The sequence below is a fragment of the Dermacentor variabilis genome, chromosome 11 (genome assembly GCF_050947875.1).
Source record: "Dermacentor variabilis isolate Ectoservices chromosome 11, ASM5094787v1, whole genome shotgun sequence".
NCBI classification, from domain to species: domain Eukaryota; kingdom Metazoa; phylum Arthropoda; class Arachnida; order Ixodida; family Ixodidae; genus Dermacentor; species Dermacentor variabilis.
Genome location: NC_134578.1, coordinates 97,394,121 through 97,401,772, shown reverse-complemented (window position 1 = coordinate 97,401,772; position 7,652 = coordinate 97,394,121). Strand labels below are relative to the sequence as shown.

The window sequence follows — 7,652 nt, the reverse complement described above, 5'->3', positions numbered from 1 at the left end:
GCAATCGATTTATGCCACTTTGTAGCAACTATGCGAGACCAGAGAGGAATCCACCTTGCTTTTCAGAACGACTATCATAGAGCTCTCATGCGGGAATCGCTGCATTTGATAAATTGAAAGAAACTCACGTAAACGACGTCGTATCATAATACGGACGCGAAAGAGTAATGATAGCTGGCGATGTAACAGCGCGATGAGATCAGGAAACACAGACGCAAGAAAGAACAAACAAAAGAGCAACAGAAGAGCCCGGGTGGCGAAGAAAAGCTGCATGCTCCAGCGGGCAGCCTTCCACGAGGCGCAAACCGCAAACAGAAGCAGCAGGATCGCCTCCTCAGCTCGCTTCGCCCGCACAGCCAAACGGCGGAGCAGTCGAGAGAGAGAGGTGAGAGAGGAAGCCAAGCACGGCGAGGAGAAAGAGAGTGAGAACAAGATTGAGAGAGAGAGAGAGGGAGAGAGAGCAGCGTGTGCGCGTGTGTCTCCGCCGCGCCAGGTTTTCGGCGCAGCAAGGCATGAGTCATCCCGGTGGCGTAAGCAAAAGCTGCACGGGGGGAGTCTGCCATGGCGGCCGAGAAGCGGCAGTGGCCGGTGTTGTGAGAGCGCTCGCTTCCTGCTGCTGCTCGCCGAGTCCTTCCTTCTTCGACCACGATGGCACCGTCGCAGCGCGGCTCCAGTGTCCGCTGCGCTGGCCGGGCTGCTGCTTCGTCGCGCGACGTCGTCTGAAGAAAACAGAAACTTGCGCCGCCGTGCAAATGTGTGTGTGTGCGTGCGACTCGGGAAAAGCGAAAACACGGGCCACTCTGCTTTCGGGTTCGGATGCCTAAGCTGCTGCTGCTGCCCTGCGTCGACGGTTCTGCTGTTGCCGGAGACGGCTGCAATTGCATGGCCGCTGGTCTAAGCTCGGGGTGAGTGGCGGCGGCTCAACCTTTCCTTTTGCGCGCGCTTTGCTCGCTCGCGATGTTTGAAAAGAAAAGAAAACCACGGGCTGCCCGCCCGCGTCGCTTCCAGTTTCGAGCGGGTGCGCGTACTACAACTCGCGAACGACGGTCCCTGCGGAACGCGCGGCTGATGAGTCAGGGACCGCCGGATAAGAACTGCCGGCGGATCTGACTCATGGAGAGAGGCGTCCGTTGAACCGGCTCGCTCGCTAGCTCGACATCGAGGCCCCTCTCCGATGCTTGTGCCAAGTTCTTTTTGCCCCCCCACTCCCCACCTTTTTGTGTGTGTGTTTCGTCCAACGCCCTTGGCTGCAGAGGCCTTCCCTAAAACAGAAGCCTACGTCCACCCGTGCAAAGCGAGCGTTTTTTCGTGTGCGTCTGTTCGCTTGCGCGCGCGCGCATGCATTGCGTGCGAAGTTCGCAACCCCGCGCTCGCAACAAACGATACGCTTGAACGCCTTGCGCGTGCGCACCAACACAGCACCTGCGCGTCACCTCGGGAGCACGAGAAGCTCGATCTATCTATCCATCGCTTGCCCAAGGTGCGGGCAATACCGATGTCGCGCGCTCCATTGACGCAAGGGATTCGTCCAACACCTGGACGCTGTTGTCGCGTCTTGGGTTTTGCTCGACCTCAGCTCTGGCGGTGCTTCTTTTTTCGCTTCTGCGGGGAAGACCGCCCCACAACTTGTAAATGTTGTAGAAAGAAGCTATCGGGTGTTGCCGATCGCCCGGTACGTTCCGATCGTGCTTGCATTTGAAAGAAAGCGAGGCGTTGAATGCGCCGATTGAGCGCTCTGCCGTGACGAGGGGGGGGGGGGGGGGGGGGGAGTGCGACAGGCAGCAACTTTTCGCGGACGTTCCGTTTTTGGAAGCGTGCCACGTTTCGTGTGACGACGTTGCCAGCAGTGTGCGCGCTGTTTGTCGCTTGCTCGCGGGGTTTGAGTGTGCTGCGCGGAGCGGGGGGGGGGTCTGGTGGTTTCAGAGCTCCGGACCATGCACCGAAGAGGCAGGGCACCCCGTCTCAATCGCGACAAACACTGCTGCAGACTTGAAACGGCCCGGTGCGCGCGATATATACCGGGTTGCACCCGACCTCCCCCCGTCTCTTTGTGGGTCACTCGCTCCGGTTGGCCTTTTCACGAGCGGTTTTTTTGAACGAGCGTGAGCAAAAACGCGCGAGTAAGCAGTGTTGAGTTACGTCGGAGAATATTGTTAAAGATATACCTCGTTAGTTCGCCTGTTCTGTACGCGTGAACGACACTCGTCATGATCAAACCACACCGTGCCAACTGCGTTCGTTAACCATGAAAGGCTGCTGACGGAAAAACGAGTCACGCTAGTTTGCTTAACTGTCTTGTCAAAAAAAAGATGACTTTTTAGTGGCAGACGTTCAACCTGCGAAGCAGCTTTTAGGCTAACAACGGAAGGCACGGTTTTCAGCTGCTAGCTGTGTCGTTTGTACTGCACAGCGCACCGCTCCTGAGCTCGTAGCAAGGCCACTCATTCCGAAGTTGGAACGCTTCAGTGATTTTCAAAACCGCCATGAATGGGCCCTCGCTGAGCGCTGCGGTTTAACGTTCCTCGTCGGGTAGTTGTGTATGTCGTGCCGTAGGGACATGGACTCAAGGCGAATGTGACGAATAAAGATCCTCCATGCACGCTTTAGCGACGACACGCAACAAGGAATGTAAAGAAAAGAAAAAAGAAAGCATGGGCATAGCGTGCTTGATCAACCGAACTGATTGTCGGTGAGCGGTAACAGCGGGTTAGTCAGTTTGATTGCCGCCGGAATATCAGCTTTCAAAAAAATCTCTGCTCAAATGCGTAATGATATTTATCACATATCAGCCAAAAAAGAAAAAAAAATAGGGTGTGCTGAGAGACAAGTACTATGACACGAGATTTCTTTCCGGTAGCCGCGCACTCTGGTGGACATCACCGTTCTTTTGTAGATCGGTGCAGTTTCGAGCTCAAATTACGCCACACTGTCGAATTCGCCGTCTCAACGCCGATTAGATTAGACTATGGCGGCTGTGATTGGCCCAGAACGTTAGCGTAACCGAACTGCGCAATGTGGTAAAACTAGACACCGCCCAGATTGACAGTATAGGTTAGTTTTGACGAGTCAGGTTCTATATATTGTTTGTCAAGCTAGTATTGCACGCAGATGAGAATTCTGGGGCGATGTTTAAGTTCTCGTGAGGCGCTGTTCATTTGATTTGGGATTTGGCTAAAGCGCGTGGACGCCGGGGTCACTCTCACGACACAAAAGTGGTAAGCAAGTAGCCGAAAACTGCCACGACTACAGCATGGCGTGATCGCGCGCTCTGCAACGGGAATCGAATGTCATGAACAACATTTCAAAAAGTGATAAAAACACCCGGACGAAATATCGAGATTTCAATATTCCCGGTCCAACCACATAGGCGTATCTAGGGGGCGGGGGGGGGGGGGGGGCAGGGGCGCATCTGTCCCCTCCCCGACTATTTCTCTGTGAGTTTAGCAAAAAGCGTGTCACCAAAAAGCGAACGCTTCCTGCAGCCGTAGGAGGCTTATCACAGGCGAATCTGCCGAAGGGAGGGGGACGTACCCCCCCCCCTCCCCGGTTATAAGAATGGCGAAATAGGCCATTTGCTAGGCGACATGCTCACACACACATTCTTCAAAGCGGGCACTGTCGGCTGCACATTGGCAAATCCAACAGCTGTTGTCAAGCTTTCTCTTATAGAGCAGATTTGATTTTAGTAATTTACCTCTATTTAATCGGTGTCATCATTTTAGCCATTTTGTTGTTGCGCTTATGGATATATTATTCTGTTTATGACAAAGTTTTGCGTTTAGCAATCAGCGACATTTTTAGTGACTTGAATGAACAGTTGGCGATATTTCAACGACGCACAAGATGTAAAAATGGCCTTCTAAAAGACATTTTCTTATTCATAAGCTGCATGTAGAGCGGCCGAAACTCGGCTGTATACGACGCGTAGGCTCCGTTACTACATAGCAACGGTCGCCTTCGAGTTGGTAGCCTTCACACTGCGATTGTGCTCTGTCATAGCAATCGCGTACCTTGGGCTCACAAAATTGACGTTTCTTTATTATTTAACAAAACCTATGTGAACGCGCCTAAACGCTGCGGGGTGTTTGGATCCGACTGCTGGTACGATCTGTTGGGAACTCGGCGCTGACGCCCGTGGTTGTACCTGGGTCGCAAGCCCCAAGGGTAGCGTTGGCCTGGCGGCCTGGGGTACAACTCGAAGCATCCGAAGGTCCCGGCAAAGCATGAGTCGACTGGTAACAACGAAACAACTTGTTTATTTTAACATCGCAAAGAGTTGGCGGTCAGGTTTGACCGAAGTAGAGAGACGGGAGAGCACTTCACTCAACTGAAGAAATCGGAGCCCTCCTCTGGCGTCCGGGGGCAGCTGTTTTTATACTCTCGCAGTTGAGGGCAAGAAGGAACCCCTCAAAAGACGAGCACGTGAATGTACAATGGGCTAATGGTGACGCACACTGTCGTAGCGACGCCGTAGCACCATGTCGTGGCGCTGCGCACGATCTCGTAGCACCTGGTCGTGGCGCTGCGCAGCACACTGTCGTGGCGCTGCCGGTCGGACACAATGACTGTAACGAGAAGATGGTCCCTGCTTTGGCATCGCCTGTTTCGGGCACAACGACTGGAACGAGATCCCTGCTTTGGCATCGCCTGTTTCGGGCCCAATAACTGGAATGAGATCCCTGCTTTGGCATCGCCTGTTTCGGGCACAATGACTGGAACGAAATCCCTAGGCGGTCGCATCGCCGCAGACGCGCCTGGAAACACCTGGCGATGAGTGTTGCGGTGACGACGATCGGGCCAAAATGTCCGCCGCCCCGCCGCAGTCGCGCCGGCAAAACCACGTGTCGCAGGCGAAACGCAACAGACCGCCCCGCCGGGGGAAGGAGATCCCGATGGACAGGGGACTGCATCCGCTGTCCGGAGGGATGTCGCTCGATGATGCTCATAACCGAAGTCGGGCGTCCCTTGACGTTTCTTGAGCGCAGCGCACAGAGAAGGCCTCGTTCTCTCGTTCAGGTTCGCACGGGACACTGCAAAGTGACTTCGGGAGAGTTCACATTTTTGTTCTCGTTCCCGGCAAGCGTTAGAACTACGCTGAAAACTCAACCGCTCAGTCAGCAAGCACGGCACAACCCTCACTAAGCCCTGCCAGGCTCTTTCCCCTTTTTATACCACTGCCTAGTTCCTTACAGTAGTCTAGCATCACTCAGAACGCGTCCACAAATTGAAAAATTGCACTAGAAAGCATATCATCACTTTGAAACACTAAACAAAAGCAATATGTTAAAAAAAATCCTGCCTCAGGAAGAAAAACATCAGTAACAAACAATTTTGAGGCTGATTCCTACGTTAGGGGCTTCGACTTAAGCCATCGGCGTTACCGTTGAGACTCCCCTTTTTGTAACGCACCTCAAAGGAATATTGTTGTAAAGCGAGGCTCCAGCGCAGGAGGCGGCCATTTTTGGGAGAGATGGTCTGCAGCCATTGGAGAGGGCAGTGATCTGTCTCAATGATAAACCTCGAGCCGGCTAGATAGCATGACAATTTCTGAACGGCCCACACGAGACATGCACACTCTTTCTCGGTGGCGCTATACGCCTGCTCACGACTGGTCAGCTTACGACTAGCATACAGGACGGGGTGTTCTACTTCTCCATTTTCCCGTTGGCACAGTACAACGCCCATGCCTCGCTCACTAGCATCGCACTGAACAATGAACCCCTTTGTATAGTCTGGCGATCGTAGCACAGGCTGGCTTGTTAGGGCACTCTTTAGGGCGCTAAAAGCTCTTTCCTTTGTCTCGTCCCAGACGACTGTTTGAGGCTCTGTCTTTCTTAGAGCATCCGTCAGGGGAGCCGCGATATCAGAGTACCTAGGGATGTACCTCTGATAGTAGCCGGCGACACCTAAGAACGACCGAATATCGGTCTTTGTGCGCGGTTGCGGAAAGTCTCGCACAGCGGCCACTTTTATTTCAGAGGGGCGGCGACGACCCTGACCAATCACGTGACCGAGGTAGACAACCTCGGCCTGTGCTAACTGGCACTTAGGAGCCTTTACTGTCAAGCCTGCTTCGCGCAGGCGGGTTAGCACTGCCCGCAAGTGTGTCATATGCTCAGACCAGGATGCGGAGAATATCGCTACGTCGTCTAGATACGGTAAAGCGAATTCATGCTGTCCCCGCAACACTTTATCCATGAGACTTGAAAAACAGTATGGCGCGTTCTTCAAACCAAAACTCAACACTTTAGGACGGAATGTTCCCATTGGTGAAATGAACGCCGCATACCTACTAGCCTCTTCTGTAAGTGGAACCTGCCAATAACCCCTGACAAGATCTAGGGTGGAAATAAACTGAGCGCTACTAACTTTCTCAAGGCGCTCCTCGATGTTAGGGATCGGATAAATTTGATCCTTAGTGATGGAATTAAGCCTGCGGTAGTCGACGCAAGGACGAGGTTCCTTGCCCGGTACCTCAACTAAAATCAAAGGGGAGGTATAATCACTCTCACCTGCCTCAATAACACCGAGCTGTAGCATTTTCTTTACCTCAGCCTCCATAATATCGCTCTGGCGGGGTGACACCCGATACGCCTTGGATCGTACTGGCTCTGTGGAGGTAAGTTCTATATCATGAGTAAGTACAGAAGTCCTACCAGGCCTCTCAGAGAACAGACCTTGAAACTCTTGTAATAGCTGGTGTAGTTCGGTTTTCTGCTCAGGCGACAGCGGTGCTTTACTGATAAGGTCACTAATGACTTGACCGGTGTCTTCCCTGTTCGTCACTGAGCCTAGTCCCGGAAGCTCGACCGGAAGCTCTTCAGGAACGTTTACCATCATGCACACCACTGCTTCCCTTTGTCTATAAGGTTTGAGCAGATTACAGTGGTAAACTTGCTGTGCTTTCCGCTTTCCTGGCAGACTTACCACGTAGTTAACGTCCGACAGTTTCTGAACAATTCGCGCTGGGCCCTCCCACTGCACGTCTAGTTTGTTGTTTAGCGATGTGCGCAATATCATGACCTCATCGCCAACCTCAAAACGACGGGCCCTGGCTGTCCGATCATAATAAACCTTGGCCCTCTGCTGGGCCTTTGTCATTGCTTCACCTGACAACTCCTGTGCCCTTCTTAAGCGTTCGAGGAGCTTAAGCACGTACTCCACCACGACTGGGTCGTCGCCCCTACCTTCCCATGATTCTCGAAGCATGCGAAGCGGAGATCGAAGCGAGCGACCGTACACCAGTTCAGCTGGCGAAAACCCCGTAGCCGCATGCGGCGCGGTCCTTAAAGCAAACATCACCCCAGGCAGACACAGCTCCCAGTCAGTTTGATGTTCAAAACACAAGGCTCTCAACACGCGCTTCATGACGGAGTGGAGCTTCTCAACGGAATTCGACTGTGGGTGGTACACTGAGCTGTGTAGCAGCTTTACCCCACACCTTTCGAGAAAAGTTGTCGTCAAAGCGCTAGTAAACACTGTGCCCTGATCTGATTGAATTTCTGCAGGAAAACCAACTCGCGCAAATATGGACAGTAGTGCATTAACTATCTCAACTGAGCTGAGTTCTTTAAGCGGCACTGCTTCAGGGAACTTTGTCGCTGGGCAGATCACAGTCAAAATGTGTCTGTACCCCGTGGCTGTTACCGGCA

At 53.0% G+C, this 7,652-nt stretch overlaps 1 protein-coding gene across 1 annotated transcript in view; it reads left to right on the top strand.

Annotated features, from left to right (window-relative positions):
• The first annotated feature begins 508 nt into the window (after positions 1-508).
• Positions 509-7,652, top strand: part of LOC142563905 (uncharacterized) — a 129,801-nt gene continuing 122,657 nt past the window's right edge. Inside the window, exon 1 of the mRNA XM_075674606.1 lies at positions 509-905. The gene's annotated coding sequence lies outside the window, so the exon portion shown is untranslated. The remainder of the gene's footprint in view (positions 906-7,652) is intronic.